The sequence below is a fragment of the Procambarus clarkii genome, chromosome 40, assembly GCF_040958095.1.
Source record: "Procambarus clarkii isolate CNS0578487 chromosome 40, FALCON_Pclarkii_2.0, whole genome shotgun sequence".
NCBI classification, from domain to species: Eukaryota; Metazoa; Arthropoda; class Malacostraca; order Decapoda; family Cambaridae; genus Procambarus; species Procambarus clarkii.
This window is the reverse complement of record NC_091189.1, coordinates 791,857-816,545: the sequence shown is the minus strand read 5'-3', so window position 1 is coordinate 816,545 and position 24,689 is coordinate 791,857. Positions and strand designations below refer to the sequence as shown.

The window sequence follows — 24,689 nt, the reverse complement described above, 5'->3', positions numbered from 1 at the left end:
TATGTGAGTCAAGTGAGAGACTGTGATGGATAACGATAATGAGGGAGAGAGTGAGGGCATGAGTGAGGAACAAGACCGAGAGGAAATATGAGGGGTGGGAAATGAGAAGCGTTAGGGGGTGAGGATAAAAATGGGAAGTGTGAGAAGTAAAAGATGAGGTAGGGGTGTGAGGATAAGTATGGAGGGGAGTATAAGGATGAGGGGAAATGTGAAAAGGAGGGAGTTAGGGGAAGGGGAAACAGTGAGTGGAGAACGAGTAGAGTTAAGGGTGTGAAGGGAACATTGTCAGATACTTTACCGTATTTTATGAGCCTTAAGTGCGTGGAGAGTGAGTGTGTTAAATGCCCAAAAGTTTTGTTGAGTGTGTGTGTGTGTGTGTGTGTGTGTGTGTGTGTGTGTGTGTGTGTGTGTGTGTGTGTGTGTGTGTGTGTGTGTGTGTGTGTGTGTGTGTGTGTGTGCTCACCTTGTTGTGGTTGCGGGGGTTGAGCTTTGGCTCTTTGGTCCCGCAGTGTGTGAGTGTGAGTGTGTGTGGTGGTGGTGTTCGCTACCACCAAGCCTCACTACCCCAGGCTATCTTCACCTTGAAGAATGACCCACCTCCTTGCCACCTGACAAGCAGGTCGACGAGAGAGGAAAGGCCAGGACACAAAAAAAAAACGGAGAAGAATATCAAGACGAACATAAACAGAAGTAAAAAAACGAAGAAAGCAAAGAAAATATTATTTGAAGTGAAGCAAAGTGAACTTTCACCAGTATGGAAAAGAGAGAAAACAGAAACAAAGGATAAAGCGTGAGAATATAGTAAATATGGGAAATTTTGAAGAAAAATAACAAGGCTGAAAATTTGCACATTGTCTGGAAAGTTTGTCTGGAAAATATTGTGAATTTATATTGAAATTTTTATTAACAAGGGAGAGAGAGAGCACAGAGAACAAATATGTTATAGAGCCTCAGAATAACAGAGCTAATTGAAATGAAATAAATAACTTTTCAATTATCGTGATGGAAAGAGAGAGAGAGAGAGAGAGAGAGAGAGAGAGAGAGAGAGAGAAAGAGAGAGAGAGGGAGAGAGAGAGAGAGAAAGAGAGAGAGAGAGAGAGAGAAAGAGAGAGAGAGGGAGAGAGAGAGAGAGAGAGAGAGAGAGAGAGAGAGAGAGAGAGAGAGAGAGAGAGAGAGAGAGAGAGAGAGAGAGAGGGAGAGAGAGAGAGAGAAAGAGAGAGAGAGAAAGAGAGAGAGAGGGAGAGAGAGAGAGAGAGAGAGAGAGAGAGAGAGAGAGAGAGAGAGAGAGAGAGAGAGAGAGAGAAAGAGAGAGAGAGAGAGAGAGAGAGAGAGAGAGAGAGAGAGAGAGAGAGAGAGAGAGAGAGAGAGAGAGAGAGAGAGTACACACCACCAATCCCCCACCTTATCATACAACCATCTTGACTCCCTCCATCGCCTCTTAACTCTCTTGACATCCGGGTCATGAGGTCATCTGAGGTCAGGCGGTGACCACCAAACGGGTTCCCCTCTTTGAGGAAAACACCAGGACTTGGCCTCCTCATTATAGACCCCGGACATTACAAAATAAAAATAATAAAAAACAAACAAACGCCTGAGCCAAAGCTGACCCTTCACCCCCGGCGTCTTCGTCGCTGCGACCTGGGAGGAGGTGAAAGGTCAAACGGGGGCATAGAGCCGCAGTTGTCTGCCTTGATGATCTGTTACTCACGGCTCTAAGCTCTACACGTGTGTGAGAACGGAGAGTGCAGAGGCTTGGCCTTTAACCTCAGCTGGGATTCTTCATCTTTTTTTCCTTAACTCTTAACCTTGTCAACAGCTCCTTCATGCCCACAAACCCCTGGCACGCTGAAGCACAGGCATAGCTGTTGATTATTTTTGGGAATGTCCTCATAAGCGACATATATATACATACCTCTTGACGGTGGAAAGCGATACGAGATTTGCATAATAACTCGCCAGTGACCTCACATAACATTCCTGTTCGGGGTCAATAGCTTTATGGGAGGTCACCCAGCCATTGATATCGGTTAACCTTGGGGTCACTGAGTTGAGGTCACGACCTCGCCATGCGTGGGGAAACGCGCGGGCGTCGAACCCTCCTTTGAACATGCACTTAATCCTGCCCTCTCAGCAAAGTCAGTCTACACAATCATTGATTAAGCGTCGCCTTCGTGAACTCCCTCCCTCCGGACAACCCTCACTGCCTCAGTGACAACCCTCCCGACAACCCTCAGACCAATTATACATAAATAAAAAAAATCTAGAACGTGAGATCTGGAACATGGGACAAGGAGGCAGGAACTGGATATGAGGGATCTTAAGTGAGGGATCTGGTTGTGAGAGATCTTAAGTGAGGGACCTGGATGTGAATGCCAAGTGTCTCGTAAGATTCACATGAGTTACGACACACATGGCCCGTGACCTTGACCTACGTTAGCAGCAAGAAAAATAAAAACAGACGGTGAGTCACAATAACGGGGCTGAAGATATGATGACCAAACGACACATTAGAAAATGGAGAAACGTCGTCATTTCTCCATCTTCTGATATGTGTTTTGGTCAATATAAATACACGTTTTCAATAGCTAATATGATGCACCTGGTTACCTGATATTGATCTAAATATATATACTTGTATAGAGAAAAACATATATTTTGTGTGAGTGAGAGATATGTATATACAGACTGCTAAATGATAATTTTTACATTTCGGGGATGAAATTTGACTCATCAGTTTCAATGAAAAGCCACTTGTAGAAAGTAGCAAACCAAGACAGCCCTAGGGCACACTATAGCTCGTATCATCTCAACAGCAGTGGTTGCAAAACCCCATGTGAAGCACAAGTTCACTCCCATCGTGAGTATAAAACACATTCCTGGACTCGACCAAACCTCATATGGCCGACTATACACACTAGTGAAACGTGTGAGAAAACTATATTATCTGTAATGCTGACTCGTTCTGGCAAGACACCATGAAGAGCCTTCAGCACCAGAGCCTTATTGTGGCTTTATTGGCCTTATTGGTTAGTGGCCTTATTGGTTAGTGGCCTTATTGCTATGTACGTGGCCACTTTGCTCATGGTTCCTCCGTTGACAACACTTGGTGGACAACACCAGAAGTTGGTATCCACGAGACAAGGCACTCAGCCATCAACAGGTTGATTCTGGTTGTGTCTTTTTTTTTTAAATCATGATTTCATTTGGGATTATCAATAGACCAACTCGTCTTTTGGAACATGTTCCCTCAACCTGTAGGTCCACGAGAAATAGCTGGTCGGTTGGCTGCAGCTATATCCTGTTCACAACATAATTGTAACTTAATATTATGTAAACTTTCTAGGGTTTTGGAATCAGATGAACAGATAAAGAACAACATCTCTTTGCTTACAATTTCATTTATTGGAGAGAGAGAGAGAGAGAGAGAGAGAGAGAGAGAGAGAGAGAGAGAGAGAGAGAGAGAGAGAGAGAGAGAGAGAGAGAGAGAGAGAGAGAGAGAGAGAGACATAAATACAGACATAGATGTAACCAGACAGAGAAAGGACAGAAAGACATGAATGCAAGAAGGCTGCAGAAATCTAAGATACTGAGCCAAACACAACACTTCAGCGCCCAACAACTTCGTCATCAACACAAACAAAATACTCGTGTTTACATGACCGGCAGACTGAGGCCAGACGAAGTACTCCGTGCAAGGAATTAATTATACCCCTGCCACTGGGACTCGAACCCCCAATGGCTCCAACAGTTCTCCGTCACTTGATGACGAAGGAGCAGTTACTATAGTTAAGGTCGACAAATACCTGGAGGAGCTAGAGGCGACGAGATCAGTGTTTCAATAGAATAATGAAAACGGCAAATCGCCCAGATTTCTCGGAAATATTATCGGAGGAAATATTACCATTTTAATTTATTAACCAAGGTCAGAGAACGAGCAGCTGCGTCCACCAACCAGCTGGAAGATCATCTCAGTTTTCCAGGTTTATATTGGTCCTCATATTATTACTAGAGGTAATTCCAAATGTATCATCCTTCTGAAGATATATTATTATATACGAAAGTACTTTAGGAAATTCTTGTCTTAATCCTTCCTTCGTGGTCTGACACTGTCTCATTGTTCATCACGTGTTTAATGTCTTCGTGATTTTCACACACACACACACACACACACACACACACACACACACACACACACACACACACACACACACACACACACACACACACACACACACACACACACACGCGCGCACACACACACACACACACACACACACACACACACACACACACACACACACACACACACACACACACACACACACACACACACACAGGTGGAAACTGAGTACCCAAATGAGCCACAGAGACGTTAGAAAGAACTTTTTCAGTGTCAGAGTAGTTAACAGATGGAATGCATTAGGCAGTGATGTGGTGGAGGCTGACTCCATACACAGTTTCAAATGTAGATATAACAGAGCCCAGTAGGCTCAGGAACCTGTACACCAGTTGATTGACAGTTGAAAGGCGGGACCAAAGAGCCGAATCTTAACCCCGCCCTAGCACAACTAGGTGAACATAATTTATCCTCGCCACGAATGTACAAAGTGATAACCATTTGCTCAATAGCCTGGACGAATGTGTAATAAAAACATTATTATTGTTTGTTATTAAAACTAGTAGTAATACAAACACAATATCGGTAATATGTAATAAAAGTTCAATAGTAGTAGGAATAGGATTTTAATATTAAGCAGCTGCAACCTTTATTTGTTTATATCTGCTCAGCGGTAGCGTGGCCGAGCGGTCTAAGGCGCTGGTTTAAGGCACCAGTCTCTTCGGAGGCGTGGGTTCGAATCCCACCGCTGCCAGAGTTTTCATACTCGCACTCTCTTCACAGGTGTGTGAGTTCGAATCCGTCCTGCGGTCAAGTGAATTTATTTGAACATAAATTCACATGAATCCACTAACATAGTTGTATATTTTCATCAACGTAGGTGTGTTTGTGTACTGTTTGTTTACTGTTTGTTTACTGTTTGTTTACTGTTTGTGTATTGTTTGTATATTGTTTGTGTATTGTTTGTATAGTTTGTGTATTGTTTGTATAGTTTGTGTATTGTTTGTATATTGTTTGTGTATTGTTTGTATATTGTTTGTGTATTGTTTGTATAGTTTGTGTATTGTTTGTATATTGTTTGTGTATTGTTTGTATATTGTTTGTGTATTGTTTGTATAGTTTGTGTATTGTCATCGATGCATATTTTCAGCAGAGACAAACTGCCATTGTAGCTATACCTATTAAACTTCATCATTTTTGAGTGTATAATACAAAGAATTTATTATTTATTTATTTATATACAATAAAGTACATTGGGTTTATGAGAGTACATAGCATTGAAGATTTTACATTCTTGTAAAGCCACTAACTCACATTTAGCGTTTCGGGCAGTTTAAATAAATAAATTTAATTAATTTAAACGTTTTTCTTTATCGTTAATACTCTTAATAATTTTAACAAATTACATATCAGTTAGGGTTTCTAAAATGGTAGTTTTCTAATTCTTAATGTATTGTAGTTACGAGCAAAATAATTCTGCTTTATATGTCATATTGTGGTGTTGTGTTTGTACCTAGTTGTATTCACCTACTTGTGCCTATAATATTGAGCTTTAGCTCATGGACCTTAGCTTTCTAGTCGACGGTTATCTAATGCAATGATTCATTACCTCTCTCCTTTCATGTATAATTATGAAATTATACCACAGGAAAATCCCATATGCGTTAATATAACTTTTAATCTCTCCTAGTTAGGATCAGTCCTCTGAGACACCAAACTTGATACACTTCTGGGTATCAGCGCATAGGTTCGAATCCTCATCACAGGATTCACAGTTCACAGGCTCCTGTGAACTTGTTCCATATCAAGGATCTTGTTCCATAGATCTTATTCTAAATCTCTTGATTTTGTCTAGGTTAACTTTTTGTTTAATTGCTAGTTACACCCCGAGGCTGAGTACTAAAGACCGGAGTTCTACAGATGCTGTGGGCGGAGTTGTAAAGACCTTCATCCCTAGTCTTTTTGTGCGTGAAACTACATCAACCACCTTTTGGTAGTCGAGGAAGACCCATTACCATCGTTATCCTTCCCACACCTGCATGTTCAAGGTTATCTTCTCCTACTAAGTTCCAATAGGTTCATCGAACGTGCTCCTCGTGTGTGGAGACACTTTTCACTCCTCCCAGGTGATTTACTAATCTCTTCTTGATTATCCAATCAAGAGTACTGTGCAAGGAACGTCGGTCAGTGATTCTGGCTTTTATTTATGGATTCTCGAATATGGCTGAACTTGTTGTGTTTCAAGAGGGGTTCAGCATTTGGATCCTTTTATAGTGTGTGTGTGTATTCATCAAGTTGTGCTTGCGGGGGTTGAGCTTCGGCTCTTTGGTCCCGCCTCTCAACTGTCAATCAACTGGTGTACAGATTCCTGAGCCTATTGGGCTTTATCATATCTACATTTGAAACTGTGTATGGAGTCAGCTTCCACCACATCACTTTCTAACGCTTTTCATTTATTCACTACTCTGACACTGAAAAATAAATTCTAATGTCTCTGTGGCTCATTTGGGTACTCAGCTTCCATCTGTGTCCCCTTGTGCGTGTTCCACCCGTGCTAAATAATTTGTCTTTGTCCACCCTGTTAATTCCCCTGAGAATTTTGTAGGTGTGTGTGTTCACCTTCCTGCCTCACCTGTATGTGATTGCATTCCAGCTCTCGGATCCCGTCCCTTTCAGTCGACAGTTGCATGTAGCCATTAATTTTCGACCCTTATGCTCCTTGCTACACATATATCTGAACATAGAGAGAGAGAAAGAGAGAGAGAGAGAGAGAGAGAGAGAGAGAGAGAGAGAGAGAGAGAGAGAGAGAGAGAGAGAGAGAGAGAGAGAGAGAAAGCTCCAAAGTGGGGAAAACTGGGGAAGAAGAGGCACGTTAGGAGGACTCAGTGCACTGGTCATGGGTCGTGGGTCGTTGGTCGTGGGTCCAGAAGTAACACGACACTATTTAAAGTCATTTGAGATCATGTTGAGAACCCTGAGTTATTTAAACAATGGGAACCATGCATTCAAATGCCTTTAAAACCACAGGGTTGAGAGTTACAGGAATTGTTGCATCCCCATGTAAGCTTCCCTGTCTGTCTGTCTGTCTGCCTTTCCCGTCTGCTTGCCTTTCCTGACTGTCTGCCTTTCCTGACTGCCTGTCTTTCTTGTCTGTCTGCTTTTCCTCCCTGTCTGCCTACCCTGCCTGTCTACGTGTCTACCTGCCCACCTGCTTGTCTGCTGACTTGCCAAACTTGACTGTTTGCTCGTATGTTTACTTGTCTGCATGTCTGCATGATGCGGCCATGACAGGTGTGGCGCGGAGAGAGGAAATGAGGCCACTTCACATACCAGTCGCACCCACACCTTCACCACGCTGCCTTCACACACTTACCTCAGTCTGCCTTCACACACTTACCACACTCTTGTGATCTCACTATCACTCCACACTACCCCTCTACACACTACACTATACCCCCGTACACACTACACTAATCTGAAATGATTCGCTAATCATTTTTTCAAATATTTGTTGTTCATTAATCAATTTGTATTCAAATATTTGCATCAAAATTTTGTGTGTCTCTTTGATTACTTTAAATGCATGAAGTATGCATGAAACAAACGCATTCTTCTCCATTAAAAATTAAATTTTTAATTTTCTAACGTGTTTCATGCGTCTGGAATTTGACGCAATGCATCTTGCAGTTTCTTGTCATATCCTTTGTCAAATATGGTGAAAAAAACATATTTAGAAATATGACTTTCTTGAACCAAAAGTCTAGTGGTCACTTCAGACATTTCTCAAATTCTAAGACAACTCTCTTTACTGCCCCGAAGCTCCTCTTTACTTCCCAGAAGCACTTTATTCTGATCCTTTTCTTTACCATGAAGGTATATCTGAACCTTTTTAAATACCCAGAGACTCTTTCTACTGGCCTATTCACTACCCCTTAAAAACACTACCTACTGACCCTTTTCAGTACCCTTATCACAGTTGCTGCTGACACTTTGTCACTTCGAGATAATTCCTTATCGACCAACTTCGTTATCCTCGAAACCCTAATTATTGATCCTCTTCACTGAGAGAGAGTATTGACCCTCTTCGGTAGTACCGAGACTGGGAGCGGAAAGGCTTCAGGGTGGAAAGAGGACACAGGACACAAGCACACACGCATTAATGTTGGAAACAACTTTTTTAGTGTCAGAGTAGTTAACAAATGGAATGAACTAGGCAATGATGTGGTGGAGGCTGACTCCATACACAGTTTCAAATGTAGATTGACCCTAATAGGTTTAGGAATCTGTACCCCAAGTGACTGACAGTTGAGAGGCGGGACCAAAGAGCCGAAGCTCAATCCCCACTCCCAAGTACAACTTGGAGAGTACAATTTGGTGAGTTCAACTAGGTGAGTTCAACTAGGTGAGTTCATACTCTGTCTCTGTCTCTGTCTCTCTGTCTCTCTCTCTCTCTCTCTCTCTCTCTCTCTCTCTCTCTCTCTCTCTCTCTCTCTCTCTCTCTCTCTCTCTCTCTCTCTCTCTCTCTCTCTCTCTCTCTCTCTCTCTCTCTCTCTTTCTTTCTCTCTCTCTCGTGTTGGGGGTGAAGCTTACACTGGAAATATAACACACCTGTATCGAGCTGCCTAAACTACCTATTTCGAAGCACCGGAACATTTGCAAGTGCACTTAGAGATTAGTATAAACGTTGCATCAGTTTGCGAACGTTGAAAACGTTTGGGAATGATGCAATACTTTAGAAAACCAGTGATGTATTCCACTAAAGGAGGCCCACTTAGTAATGCAATGTCCTTGAACAGTTGCATTTTCCATGCTAACCAGGTAGTTTTAACAAGTGTTTGAACCAGTAAATAAGAAAACTTAAGCAATTATGCAATATTCATTGTGACCTTGAGAGCTGCAGCTTTGGCTAGTGTTTCATGCCGTGTCACTTGAGAGCTAGCTGAATACATCACCACCTTGGCAAATGGATGAAATTAACACCTGTCTTAACACCTGTCTCTCCTAAGTCAATGTTTAACCGTCTCCTTAGCGACGACAAGAACTCGGCAGTGCACTTCCTACACCTGAAACTGGAACATCCAGAACAGCTTATACAACACAGAGTTGCACGAAAACCTGCCACAACTAAAACACCTGAGACCTCTGCATCACCTGGAGCTCCTGGAATGCCTGGAACACCAGGAACAACACCTTTTGCACCTGGAGGTCGGTCGTGGCTTGGACGAAAACCCGGTAATGTCTTCAGGCGGTGCTCAACCAAGCTATACTGCTAACCCCCAAAGATTCCATTCGTCAACAGCATTTTCTCGTATCTAAACAAAAAGTTATATACTATAGCTTTGCGTATAGTTAGGTTTAGGGTAGATTAGGTTAAGCATTTTTGTGTATCTGTTGGTAGTTATTTTGTTTTTTATGATACGTGAGTGAATCATTAATGAGGTGTAATTTCACATAACTTTTCTTGATAAGTGCTTTGCTTATCATCTAATGTTCTGTCTCTTCGTGTTCTGTCTCTTTGTGTCCTGTCTACAAATACTTACAAACAGAACCGAAACACCTATTCAGACCTGCCCTAGGCAAGTCAGCAAGCTATAATGTATCATAATGTTTGACATAAGCGAAAATACAATTTTTGTATCATATATTAAGAACAAATTTACGAATTTACGCCTGACGGGACAGTAGCAGCACTCTGAACAAGCAGCGCATGAGTATATTCTGCCCACATACTGTAAATACAAATTATTGCCAAAAAATATATCTCCTTAAACGAAATATGCCAAAAACTGTAATATATTGATTTGGAATATGAAAAGTACCCAGATCAGATAATTATAAATCTCTAGCTCCAGGGATAAATCTCTCGGGAGTATATATATATATATATATATATATATATATATATATATATATATATATATATATATATATATATATATATATATATATATATATTTCTATTTTTTATTTTTTTATGTGCTTCCACTTTCGGAAAATTTCGGCATTTGCAAAAGCCTGCTTTTTAGAGCACCAGCTAAGTGTTCGTAGATCGTAGAGCTCAAACAGCCTCGATGAGTTTTCAGGTTTAGTTAAACAGTGTGATTTTCGACTTTCTCACTCATTAAGGTGAAACTGAGCACTTTTGTGTGCCTGAGTCGTGAGTGCTTGTGGGCCATTAGCGTTTTGATTACTATGCAAGATCGCTCAGCGAAGTGCATGTACGCGGAGAACAACAGAAAGCAGCTCTCGTTTGCATAAATGCAACAATGCGACCAAATATATTGCACTTACAAGAGAATTAAATGTCTTGCAATTTTGGTTCTCAAGTTATTTGAAGAACATTTATTTCAAGAGTTATTTTTTTATTCCCATAAAAATAACCCTCCTCGTGTGTGTGTTTTTTAAGTGAACTATTGTTGAGTTGTCTGTCTGTCTGTCTGTCTGTCTGTCTGTCTGTCTGTCTGTCTGTCTGTCTGTCTGTCTGTCTGTCTGTCTGTCTGTTTAAAGTGTTCAGTGAAATTTTATACTATCCAGTTATTGAGCCTGACACTCTGGTTATATTCCTCCTCTAGAACATATCGCATGCTGCAGATCATGCTATTGATGGACTGGTTTGGATAGGCGGTGAGTTGAAAGCCTTTCTAACCTCTGAATGTGTAGGGTTAGGTATTAAGACCTCCACAACCGCTTACTGATCAACCAGCAGCTATACTCTAGTCCTGAACATAGTATTGACTTTGTCTTAAGTACGAGGTATAACTGTTCCAAGTGTGACTCATTTAGGTTCTTGTTAATGAACCAATGTGATGCTCGTTAATGGACCTATATAATGCTTGTAGGGTTGAGAGTAGGGAAGGTTAAGACATCTGAGTTGATGTCTTAACCCCGGTATTATGTGTAGTCTCTACTAGGTATATAAGCCTGTTAGCGCCTATGGTTGTTCAGGTTTTCCAGAATTGTTAAGCTTCACTTAAATTGGCTACGAATAAAAAAAAATCAGTATAACGGCGGTGAAAGTTGTATAAGGGTGGTGAAAATGATATAAGCGTGATGAAAGTTGCATATAAGAGTGGTGAAAATGATATAAGCGTGATGAAAGTTGCATATAAGAGTGGTGAAAATGATATAACGCGGTGAAAGTTGCATATAAGAGTGGTGAAAATGATATAAGCGTGATGAAAGTTGCATATAAGAGTGGTGAAAATGATATAAGCGTGATGAAAGTTGCATATAAGAGTGGTGAAAATGATATAAGCGTGATGAAAGTTGTATATAAGAGTGGTGAAAATGATATAAGGGTGGTTCTAATGCTATATGATGACGGTTACCTAATGACAGTATAAGGTGGTAACTGTTAATAGAGTAATGTCACTGCTATAAGGGTCCTGCCAGAGTGACGAGTGTGATAATAATGTTATAAGGGGTGACGATGATATAAGGGAAATTATAATATATAAGGATAATGGCAGTGGTATCAGGGTGATCAGATAAGGTTACAGCTGTATATCGGTAATAACATGAGGTTGAGGCCTGAGGTATAAGGGTGATGAACGTGGTGAATTATAGATATAAGGGCTTATAAGGGCTCTCCTGGTGGCAGTACATCCCCTTAAGCCATGAAAATGGCTTAAGGGGATGTACTGGGGCCTTCAGTATGATATAAGGGAGATAGCGAAGGTATAAGTCTGGTTCGTGGATGATAACAAAAGTATAAGTGTAGTAGGAGAGTGATATCGACGATATGAGAGTGGTATAAGTGTGATATCAGCAGTGTGAGTATGGTTTAATTGTGATATCGTCAGTATAAAGATGGTGAACGTGGTGTATAACAGTGATAACAATTGCATAAGCGTGGTATAAGGGTGATAACGATTGTATACGCGTGGTATAAGGGTGATAACAGTTGTACAAGCGTAGTATAAGGGTGATAACGATGATGCAAGCGTGATGTAACCACTCAGCCTCCGGCAGGGGTAGCGGGGGACAGATTACTTTCACTCTACACATCGATAGTGATGATATTCAGGTTTGGAGGTCGAAACTGGTGTCTTGTGTGTGTGTGGGGGGGGGGAAGGGGGGGGGAAGGGGGAGGGGGTTGAGTGTGTGGGAGAGAGAGAGGGGGGGGGTGGAATTGATGATGGGAAGCGATAGAAAGAAAACCAAGGAAGAGAAAGGGAAGGGAGTGAGAGAGCGGTGATGGAGACATGGAAGAGGGAATTAAGATGGAAGATAGGTAGGTAGGAAGAAGGAGTTAGAGAAAAGGTATAGGGAGCATGAGGGAAGGGAATGGAGCACAGTGATGATGGGACTGGGAAAGGAGGAAGAGGAGAAAGGAGGAAGAGAGAGAGAGAAGAAGGGGAGAGAGAGAGAGAGAAGGCAATGTGGTGATACCAGGAGGATAATTATTGACTAAAATAACAGGATGTTGTTGTTAAAGATTCGCTACTTGGAACAAACAGTTCCAAGTAGCACGGGCTATGGTGAGCCCGTAGGTACTTTAATAACAGGAGAAACGGAATGCACAATCATCATCCTTCCCTTTTTTTTCAACACCATCTCCTTTCCCATCTTAGACCCCCCCCCCCCCCCTCCATTCCTTCTCTTTCCCATTGCACTCCTTATGGTTTGCTGTTCCCCTACCACCTGTTCCACTGCAGTCATTATTCCCATATTTAACGTTCCCTATGTATCCCCTTCTTTATTCCCTCTCACCCCCCCCCTTCCCCTTTCCCTCTTCCATCCACCTCCCAATTACCTTTCCACCATGCCAGTTCCCAACGACTCGTCCTCTCCCAACTGCCCTTAACCCCCTTCCCCACCACCCCATTCCTCACCATTCACCCCTGACAGCCTACAGCTTCTCCCCATTTGTGGTCAATAAACACTTGATAAGCGGCAAATTCTTTGTGTCAGAGGTGAAGAAGGTGGTAGTGGAAGAGGGTAGGGGATAGGTGGCCCCTATCGCTGAAAAGTGCCAGTGTGGAATGCGAGAGGGATGGATGGAGGGATGGAAGGGGAGGTGGGGGAATTGATGGGGAGTTGATTATTGGGTATCACGGTGTCTGGCCAACGGGAAGGGTGATGACCAGACCATACAGCAGAAGATGAAGTGACGACAACGTTTTCGGTCCGTCTCGGACCATTATCAAGTCGATGGTGTGGTCCAGGACGGACGGAAACGTCCCAATTACTTTGTTCAGTCGGCGAGGACCGATAAATCCCAGCTTAACCCCTTCTCCGGGAAGGTCAACTTCGCAAGTCTTTGTTCTTTCGTGTCAATAAATGTCAGTAGTAGTGGCAACTTAATTCTCATTCTCATTCTCGCTCTCTCTCTCCTCCCCCTCCCTCCCTCCATCCCTCTCTCCTCCCCCATCTCTCTCTCTCCTCCCCCATCTCTCTCTCTCCTCCCCCTCCCTCCCTCCATCCCTCTCTCCTCCCCCATCTCTCTCTCTCCTCCCCCATCTCTCTCTCTCCTCCCCCTCCCTCCCTCCATCCCTCTCTCCTCCCCCATCTCTCTCTCTCCTCCCCCTCCCTCTCTCCATCCCTCTCTCCTCCCCCTTCCTCTCACCATCCCTCTCTCCTCCCCCATCTCTCTCTCTCCTCCCCCTCCCTCTCTCCATCCCTCTCTCCTCCCCCATCTCTCTCTCTCTGCCCATTGTTTCAAATTTAATGATTTGCAATCATTTCCATTTGTTTGAATGATGTTCTACTACCGCCTTGTAAGCACTGGTAAACTTGATGGAAAACCAGATCTACATTCGATTTTTTAACGATTTTTTTTTTTTTTTTTATTTTGTCACGGAGTTGAGGATATTTCACTACATGCTCCAGACTAACCTTCCAAGTTGCTGCAATCAATGGAACTTCCTCAAGAAAATCGGTGAATTAATTAGCTGATCTTTCGACCGACATCCTTTTGTAAATGCTCCAATTTTTTTGGAGCATTTACACATTTAAATTTGTAAATTTAGCCCCCTTTTAATTCCTTTTAGCGTTTTTTTATAATATAATACTGATTCTTATTTTTTTTTTCCTTTACGTCGATAATATTTCTTATAGACTTTGGTTCTTATCTTAATTACACATTAATTAATAAAATTAAGACAAATTAGATATTTAAATTCAGTGGACGATTGTTAAATCCACACTCCAATCTAATCAAAAGAAAATAGTCCTAATAAAACAAATGTTTTTATTATGGTGATTGACAGAAACAATCTTAAAGTAGACATAGATAAATACTTAACAAATTAAAATAATAACAGCCACAGATATGGTGTGCTATCCTCACAAGATGGTGTGCTATCCTCACAAGATGGTGTGCTATCCTCACAAGATGGTGTGCTGTCCTCACAAGATGGTGTGCTATCCTCACAAGAAGGTGTGCAATCCTCACAAGATGATATCATACTCCACAAGTACTATCCAATCATAGAGTTCAAATCGGCCCTCTATGGCATATTGGTTCGGATTTAGTGGCCCAATCATATATGGCCACAAAGTGGCATTCAATTTCTGTGTCCATATAGGCCTTGCTGATAGAATTCAATGCTAGCTCCCCCCCACCTCAAGGACTCTTTTCCTTTATGCCTTGTGTTTATCTCAGAGTTCTTCCCTCTTCTCGAATAACAGTTGCTCAATAAATTCACCACTCGCGGCAAAATTAAAACAATAATGCTAAATCAAGTGAACTATCCTCTGTTTCTCTACACAAGGTCCACAGACACAGAGGAGGGCCACTGTTATATGGCACTGAGGCACAAGCTACGATGGGGCTCCCTCTCTTACGCCAGGATTCACAGTTATCTAGCGAACTCCGAAAAAATTCACTAATAGTAATTTCGAACACTAGAGCACCCTAAACTTTGCTGGCGATAGATCTTGGGCACAACGAGTAGAGTACTATGGAGGACTCGTTTCGTATGTTGCTGAGAGCAAATTATGTTTACCGGTTTTACATACGCCGCTAATGTTATCCGGTGTTTGTGTGTAACTCAATCTGAAGGGAATGTGGGGTCTCTCTCTCTCTCTCTCTCTCTCTCTCTCTCTCTCTCTCTCTCTCTCTCTCTCTCTCTCTCTCTCTCTCTCTCTCTCTCTCTCTCCCTCTCTCTCTCTCTCTCTCTCTCTCTCTCTCTCTCTCTCTCTCTCTCTCTCTCTCTCTCTCTCTCTCTCTCTCTCTCTCTCTCTCTCTCTCTGTCTCTCTGTCTCTCTGTCTCTCTCTCTCTCTCTCTCTCTCTCTCTCTCTCTCTCTCTCTCTCTCTCTCTCTCTCTCTCTCTCTCTCTCTCTCTCTCTCTCTCTCTCCCTCTCTCTCTCTCTCTCTCTCTCTCTCTCTCTCTCTCTCTCTCTCTCTCTCTCTCTCTCTCTCTCTCTCTCTTTCTCTCTCTCTTGTCTCTTGATGTCTCTCTCTCTTGATCTCTTCAATAATATCATTACATTACATTTGTGAGTTGAATTCTATTAGCCATAATGCTGTATAGCCTAGTGGTTATATTGAAAGGTTGTAAAACATCATAAAGTACAGACACCTGTTGCAAGCAGGCGGTATAATTATCTTAAGGTGTTGTAATTCTTTCCCTATTAAGGTGCTGAATACCAGCATCACTGATATCCAATAGTCTCCTCCTCCTCCTCTCAAAAACAATAGCCTAACTATAGCCAAAAATTCACCAAAATAACGTGAAAACAAATAGATGTACGCAAATTATAGTAATTTTATAACCAAAATTACAAAACAAGTTCATAACCAAATGCCTTTGAAACAGCGTATGAACGAGATAGGGAAAAAAGTAAGACAAACTGGAGAAAGGAGAGAAAACACAAGACTACTGTTTACCAGCGAACAAAGCGTCCATACCCCAAGTGGCGACCCCCAAGAGGGCTTGAAGGAGTCTCTCAAGACTCCCTCAAGATGCCTGGGCCCCCCATGTACGCCTGTCTGGGCCCCCCCTGTACGCCCGTCTGGGCCCCCCCTAAACACCCGTCTGGGCCCCCCCTAAACACCCGTCTGGGGGGCCCCCTGGTCACCCGTCTAGCTCCCAAGAAGACACTGAAGAAGTACTTGGAATCCGATAGGTCAACACATTAGCATACTGGACAATCACGAGAAATAGGTTGTAAAATACATAAAAAAAGGTGGGGACAGGGGGAGGTAAATAGGCAAAGGGGGTGGGTTGATGGGGGCCCAAGAACAAACGATAAATTTGTAGGTTGGTATAGGAGACCTGGATACACTTTGTAGGTAAGTATGGTGGTAGATGCTTATATGGACAGTTGTTAAAGTGGTATATATATATATATATATATATATATATATATATATATATATATATATATATATATATATATATATATATATAGAGAGAGAGAGAGAGAGAGATTCGAAGGTAAGGCATAGGTAGATTGGTAAAAGTATAGCCATTGAGTAGATAGACTGAATAGACTGAGAAACAAATAAATGGGGAACGTGAATGATAGGTAAAACTAATAAATAGGTAAACAGAAGATTTAGGTAGTTAATATTAGGCGGATTAAATATATAAGTAGATGAGAATAATGAGATGTGAAGATGTATTGAAATATACATGGAGGTCTCGCATGACGGAGCAGGTGAGTATTGTGTGTGTGTGTTTACTAGTTGTGTTTTTGCGGGGGTTGAGCTTTGCTCTTTCGGCCCGCCTCTCAACTGTCAATCAACTGTTTACTAACTACTTTTTTTTTTTTTCCCACACCACACACACACACCCCAGGAAGCAGCCCGTGACAGCTGACTAACTCCCAGGTACCTATTTACTGCTAGGTAACAGGGGCACTTAGGGTGAAAGAAACTTTGCCCATTTGTTTCTGCCTCGTGCGGGAATCGAACCCGCGCCACAGAATTACGAGTCCTGCGCGCTATCCACCAGGCTACGAGGCCCCCTCGTAGTGTGTGTGTGTGTGTGTGTGTGTGTGTGTGTGTGTGTACTCACCTAGTTGTACTCACCTAGTTGTGTTTGCGGGGGTTGAGCTCTGGCTCTTTGGTCCCGCCTCTCAACCGTCAATCAACAGGTGTACAGATTCATGAGCCTATCGGGCTCTGTCTGTGTGTGTGTGTGTGTGTGTGTGTGTGTGTGTGTGTGTGTGTGTGTGTGTGTGTGTGTGTGTGTGTGTGTGTGTGTGTGTGTGTGTGTGTGTGTGTATGTGTGGCACAGAGTTGAGTGGTAAGAAGGGAGTTAAACATTGTGAAGGGCAAAGACATGGGACAAAGACATTGAAGAGTGCTCTATGCTGCTGCTTCTACTGGCACACTCCATACTATTTCATATGTAGATGTTCTAGAGACCAATAGCCTTAGGAACCTGTGTACATCAGTTGATCATCGGTTGAGAGGCGGGACCAAAGAACCGAAGCTCAACCCACACAGACTCGACATGCAATTAGAACTTCAGCATAGTTAATTATGACGCAACAGGTAAAGTGCCAGTAGGCGAGGCTTAATAAAAAACCTGAAGAAAATCACTGGAGCAGGACGAGGGAATCGAACTCAGCCCTGGGCAGCCTCCAGTCGCGTATCCTAACGCGCGCGGCATCATGTTATTTTGACTATCTCGTGAATTTGAAGAGAGCATTTGGTGTAGAGAGCTCTATTATACCTACACTGAGTCTGCGTGTGTGGACTACACAATAATTACAATTCAATTTGTCGGGGACAGCCAGCCTGTGTATATATGTACATGTTAGGGAGTGAGGGAGGCAGGCACAGAGCCTAGCTACTGCCGCACGCCCTATTTGGTAGTAAATAGAAATACTAAATATGCGCACGCGCGCACAAAAAAAAAGTGCACAATCAGTCACATATACTTAAGTATCTCTCTCTCTCTAACTCTCTCCCTCCCTCATTCCTCTCTTCCTCTCTCACTTTCTCTCGCTGTCTTGAAATTAAGGCTCTAGGATTCATTAGGATTGGTACAGATGCTCCTAATGAAACTGTAAGCTAAGACTTGTATTATACCCCTCTCTCTCTCTCTCTCTCTCTCTCTCTCTCTCTCTCTCTCTCTCTCCTCTCTCTCTCTCTCTCTCTCTCTCTCTCTCTCTCTCTCTCTCTCTCTCTCTCTCTCATTCATTTAATAACACAAAGAAACTCCACGCCCCTCTGCATCTGATGGCAAGGAATTACCTCAGAACGAAGACCCGGGAATTTTTTCCCAGACTTGAAATTCACCTTGGGAGTGCCATTCGTGAGAGGCCTTTGTGCCCAGTTGGCACCCGGGCACGCGAACCTGTCGTTAAATTTCCATATTACCGGGGTTCTCATCCCGCAATTAAGAGTAGGAGATTCATGTACCTAATCTTTCCTCTCTCTCTTGTTCCCCCCTTTTCTCCAACTCTCTTCGATTTCACCCTTTGCCTTCCCATTTCCTCTCTTGTTTACCTCTGCCAATTTCCAATCTTTCCTCTTTGTAAAGATTGGAAATTTCCAATGTCCAATTTTACCTCTTTCATTTCCAAGGAAATGATTTTGGAAAGAGAGGTTGTAGCGCAAAAATGTTGGCGGTGGCTGTGTAGGTTAAGTGTGCTGGAAATTGAAATTGAAATAAGTTTATTGAGGTAAAATACACACAAAGGGATGAGGTAGCTCAAGCTATTCTCACCCCGTTCAATACATCGTGTTAATACATTCATAGACACACATCACAGACAATAAACATATTACCAAACATTCTGGGAGATAAACATCTGCATTTCCTAAGTGTGATGGGGGAGGTTGTTGATGGTGGTTCTTGTTGTTGGTGATTGTGGTAGTGGTGATTGTTGTTGCTGTTGAGGCCTGCAGTGCGTTGGTTGATTGTGGTTGAGGTTATTAGTGGCTCTTGGCAGTGGCTGTTGAGAGTGGTTGATGTTTGGCAGTAGGTGTTGTGAATGATGATTGTTGAATGTTATGTTGTCATTGTTGCAATTGTTATTATTTAAATGGTTGTAATTTTTGTGACTGGTGGAATTGTTGTTAATGTTTTGATCGTTGCTAGTGATGATGTGATGATTTTGTGTAATTATATATATAAATATATATATATATATATATATATATATATATATATATATATATATATATATATATATATATATATAAAATATAATGTTTATATAATTTCTTGCAGGTAACATTTTTGCTTCTGCAAATATGGCTTTACTGCAAAAACATGCAATTACCATTGCAACCTCTGCCTGCAACCCGGATAGATGGACGCACAGGTAGACAGACAGACAGACAGACAGACAGACAGACAGACAGACAGACAGACAGACAGACAGACAGACAGACAGAGCTTACAGAATAAACAGATGATGTCTTAACAACCAACAATTTCAATCGTGATGCCATACAAAATAATAATCATCGAGGCTAGTGAGTGGCCCACTCTTCCTGCTAAGACAGAGAGAGAGAGAGAGAGAGAGAGAGAGAGAGAGAGAGAGAGAGAGAGAGAGAGAGAGAGAGAGAGAGAGAGAGAGAGAGAGAGAGAGAGAGAGAGAGAGAGAGAGAGAGGAAAATGAGTCAACAAGAACCCTTCCTCCTCTTTCCCACCCTCCCCCTCTCTTCTATCCATCCCACGACTCGAGTTATACCTTCATCAAACAAACAAGATGAGACTTATAAATCTCTCGACTCCTTCAGGAAGAGCTCAAGACAGTCGACACATTCTCCTGAGCAATTATGTCCCGATAAGACTCGAGAACCGATTAAATGGGGTCCGATAAGGGGTACTTGAAGCTGCAATGACCGTTTGTGCATCCGGCATTATTCATCAATACAGCGAACTCTTCACCATGCTGAGTAATGAAGTGAGAGGCGTCTCTCTGACTAATGAAGTGGTTAGGAAAATTGACGGATGGGTTATGTGAGTATTAAACATATACAAGCACACACACATCTATACGCGCGCGCACACACACACCTGTTGATTGACAGTTGAAAGGCGGGACCAAAGAGCCAGAGCTCAACCCCGTAAGTACAAATAAGTGAGTAAACACACACACACGTCAGGGGCCTGACAGCTAAGAGGACAGCGCTCAGTATTCGTAGTCCTAAGGGCCCCGGGTTGGATCCCCGACGGAGGCGGAAACAAATGGGCAGAGTTTCTTTCACCCTGATGCCTTTGTTCACCTAGCAGTAAATAGATACCGGGGAATTACACAGCTGCTACGGCCTGCTTCCTGTGTGTATGTGTGTGTTAGTATGTGAAAAAAATTTGATTGCTTGACATTTGAGAGGCGGGCTCAAAGAGCCAGAGCTCAACCCCCACAAGCACAACTAGGCGAACACATACATTTCTGGACTGCCAAGAGAGCACGAATATGGGTAAAGAATTCCCTAACAAGAGACAATAACAGTGAGGGGGCGAAAAGTCACATTGGTAATTTTGTTTGTAATTTTGTCCCTAGTTTATTAATGGATAAAAACAAAAAAAAAAAATGTGCATCGGCCGGGAATCGAACCCGGGCCTCCCGCGTGGCAGGCGAGAATTCTACCACTGAACCACCGATGCCTGAATATTATGAATTGAACAACCTTCTTTTATTAAAAATTGTATACTAATTATTTGATTTAGTTTAGAGTTTATTTTATTACTTATATTAGTCATATTAATATCTATGACTTGAAATATCCGCTCTAGAAGTTTAGGATCGACTGGGCACCAATCCTTAATTATTCGCATCTATTCACCTAACATTAATTTGGGACCTGGTTGTAAACCTGTTGGGTTGTATAGTGTTCCAGGGGAAAATTAGAAGGGGCCATGCTTAAATTGAGATATTAAAAGGAACAATTTTAAGCCAACTAACACGAGCTATGAGAAGAGAAAGCCATGCTAACAGGAGTCAGATTCGCGGTGTGATTTCTTCAACATTTCAGACAAGGAACTCGGCAGTCATACTATAGGAGTGATCCTATCAAGTATGATCATACACTTCTTGTTTCATGGCATTTATCTTGTTTATTATTCGAACAGAATATAGGTATTTTAAGTTTATTCAACTCGGTCTGATCCTATCATTCTATTGTGTATAAAATAATAGAGATTGTCTTGGCTCACCTTGTCTCAATTCTCATTATATCTTTAATGTAGTGATCATATTCCTTCTCCTCCTCCTCCTCCCTATTCTTATTAGACTGTTCCCTTCATCTGGCCTGTATCTTGGTCCTATTAATTCAGGTATTAAACATGTTGCAATGTTTGAACTTTTTAATGTTTAGTTTTCTGGTTCAAAAAACGTGGATTCCATGTCAATTCTGCGTACCAATGGGACTGATAGACAGCGCCTCGAGAGAACAATGTGGCAAGAAGTGTCACTAATGTTTTAAATTAACTTGTTTACAGGTTCCACTGGCTATGAATGTTGCCTATTTTTATTATTATACACGAGTTATTAAACCTTACATTCCTTCAACTCATTTGCATTCTGTAACTTATATTCTCTTGTCCTGCTCTCACTCACTTTAAAGAGACTGTTCTTGCCCACTTTGTTCATTTATAACCCCCCCTCAGTATCTTTCATGTCGTGATCAATGTCGCGTTTACGTTTTTGAAGCTTTATTTATGTAGTGTTGATGGTGGCTGTTGCTATGGGGGTTCCGCAGCAGATGACGTTGTGCGTGGATTGGATTCCAGTGGTATTATGGACGAGTCTTGGGGCTTCCAGTACCAGCTTACCTTGCGGTTACCTTGTGTGTTTTTTTTACCCGCCGATTGTCAACGACCTCCGCGTCTCTGCGTGACCTCTAACGAGGCCCTCTCCTGGTTGACGGCCTTGTCAACAAGGCTTTTCGACCCAGATCTTTGTAGCTTGGCGTGTGGAGGTATATTTATCCATTCGTATTTAGTGTGTGTGTGTGTGTGTGTGTGTGTGTGTGTGTGTGTGTGTGTGTGTGTGTGTGTGTGTGTGTGTGTGTGTGTGTGTGTGTGTGTGTAAAAGACTCGTTTATTAAGGAGTTACATGATAATATAATAATTCGTTCACGATAAACATCTGGTAAACGCTATAGGAGTAATTAAGGGCAATATTATATTTATAAACACGGGGGAAAAAAATATAATAATAAGAATAGAATAAAATACTTATTATAATTGAAACAAAAGCGTGCATCGGCCGGGAATCGAACCCGGGCCTCCCGCGTGGCAGGCGAGAATTCTACCACTGAACCACCGATGCTGTATTAACTGTGATGATTACAGTTTATATTGTTGTATATAGCTAGAGCTGCACAACCGGTGTATAATGTGCATAACATGCAACAAGTACATCACTAATGTTTATAGTGTGTATCGCTCTATATACACGGCTAGTGATGATGTACGTGGCTCCAGGTACACACCTACTTGTACTCACCTATTTGTGCTTGCTGGGGGTTGAGCTCTGGCTCTTTGGTCCCGCCTCACAACCGTCAATCAACTGGTGTACAGGTTCCTGAGCCTACTGGGCTCTATCATATCTACACTTGAAACAGTGTATGGAGTCAGCCTCCACCACATCACTGTCTAATGCATTCTGTTAACTACTCTGACACTGAAACAATTCTTTCTAATGTCTAAGGTGATTTGGCAAGTCTGCTCTACTAATTCTATTAGCAGTTCGTGATACAAATCGCGATATAAAAAAAGGCAAAAATGGACGAAAAAATGAAACAAAATTAATGTGCTCCTCAAAACAAAACAAAAACAACACAGTTCTGAAAATAAAAATGTGCATCGGCCGGGAATCGAACCCGGGCCTCCCGCGTGGCAGGCGAGAATTCTACCACTGAACCACCGATGCTTAGTAAAGTAGAGAGAAAATAATAAATATATAGTACGCATACGTATAATACGTGTGTATGTATACCTGAGAGCCATTAGTACCAATGTCTCATTAGAATACTTACATATACATATATATCAAGTATACATACGGACATTTTCATGTATTATTTTATCGTGTGCTTATTTTAATTGACTTCAAGACTGTTTAGTTCATTAACCCCTGAGGACTTTTATGTATCTTCATATCATGCCAGAATTCCTGTACTACGGAATTCTGAAATTCCGTAGTACTAAAAATTATGAAATTACTACTACTATTGTTAACTGTTCCTGTCTCGTGTATTTCCACATGGTTGTCCTGTAAGAGCATAAGAACTACTCCCAAATGGAGGGATAGACAGAGAGAAGAGAGGTATAGACACAGAGAGAGACAAGACAGGGATAGACACAGAGAGAAATAAGGATAGATACAGAGATAGAAAAGAAGGATATATACTGAGAGAAAAATAGGGGATAGATACAGAGACAGTAAAGAGGGATAGATACTGAGAGAGAAATAGGGGATAGATACAGAGAAAAGAGGGATAGACACTGAGAGAAAAATAGGAGATAGATACAGAGATAGAAAAGAGGGATAGACACAGAGAGACAAGAGAGGGGTAGACACAGAGAGACAAGAGAGGGATAGACACAGAGAGAGAAATAGGGATTGATACAGAGATAGAAAAGAGGAATCGATACTGAGAGAAAAATAGGAGATAGATACAGAGATAGAAAAGAGGGATAGATATTGAGAGAGAAATAGGGGATAGATACACAGATAGTAAAGAGGAATAGACACACACACACACACACACACAGAGAAAGAGAATGAATAGACACAGAGAGAGAAGAGAAGGGAAATAGAGAACAGAAGACAAAACAGAAAAAATGTGAATTATATTAAAAAAAATAATTCTTCCTTTAAACAGAAACGATTGTAAAGAAATCATACATAGGTAAGCATAACAGCCACGGCATCATGCTGGAAGATGCACATTCTTGGTATTCCAGGGAGGACTTGGAAGAGGTGAGGCGTCGGGGGGAGGGAGGGGGGGGGGGGGTAGGCCCCAAACTTTGCAACAGGAGTCACTAAATGTCTCGAATGATCCCATGTTAATGGCCATAGAATGTTCTAATGTTAATGTTGAGAATGATCCACACTGAACGAGTCATTAGTTTTAAAAACTACAATGTTGATAATATTTCTCATGAAAATGCTATTAATAGTAACGATCATAATTAAAAACATTATTAACATTATAGTAAAAGTAATAATAATAGAATAGGAGTAAAAATAATTTTGAGTGTAAGTTATTATCATACGTATAATTATTATTTTGCTAATGATAATCATTTTAATTATTATATGAATAGAGAAACTTAGCATATATTGCTAACAACCATTAGTTTCTTCAGAGAAAAACATTCCTCCCCGGCGGGGAATCGAACCCCGGTCTCCCGCGTGACAGGCGGGGATACTCACCACTATACTACCGAGGAATCTGTTTAGTTAATGCGGCTAACAAATCCAAACCTTAAGTCTAACTACCTTATTTTATGTGAGCTATAACTTTCATCTGTTTCCCAAGTTTCTCGATGAACTTCTGATTGAAGATGATTATTGAACGGAGGGGAATTATTAAGAGAAAGCGCCAAGCCATTATACTTTAGTCCTGAAGCTCTTTAATTAAACAGTTCAGATATACGTTATACCATTAGTGGTTTTATATAACGCCCAATCCATACATATGTATTC

The 24,689-nt window shown here is 41.8% G+C and overlaps 5 non-coding genes across 5 annotated transcripts; 1 reads left to right on the top strand and 4 right to left on the bottom strand.

The window, feature by feature from the left end:
* Positions 1-4,789: 4,789 nt before the first annotated feature.
* TRNAL-AAG (transfer RNA leucine (anticodon AAG)) lies at positions 4,790-4,871 on the top strand. Its single transcript has one exon. It is a non-coding gene; the product is annotated as a tRNA-Leu (tRNA).
* Positions 4,872-20,567: 15,696 nt separating this feature from the next.
* TRNAG-GCC (transfer RNA glycine (anticodon GCC)) lies at positions 20,568-20,638 on the bottom strand. The gene has a single exon. It is a non-coding gene; the product is annotated as a tRNA-Gly (tRNA).
* A 1,595-nt stretch (positions 20,639-22,233) lies between these two features.
* On the bottom strand, positions 22,234-22,304 carry TRNAG-GCC (transfer RNA glycine (anticodon GCC)). The gene has a single exon. It is a non-coding gene; the product is annotated as a tRNA-Gly (tRNA).
* Positions 22,305-22,836: 532 nt separating this feature from the next.
* On the bottom strand, positions 22,837-22,907 carry TRNAG-GCC (transfer RNA glycine (anticodon GCC)). Its single transcript has one exon. It is a non-coding gene; the product is annotated as a tRNA-Gly (tRNA).
* Positions 22,908-24,361: 1,454 nt separating this feature from the next.
* On the bottom strand, positions 24,362-24,433 carry TRNAD-GUC (transfer RNA aspartic acid (anticodon GUC)). Its single transcript has one exon. It is a non-coding gene; the product is annotated as a tRNA-Asp (tRNA).
* Between the last annotated feature and the right edge of the window lie 256 nt (positions 24,434-24,689).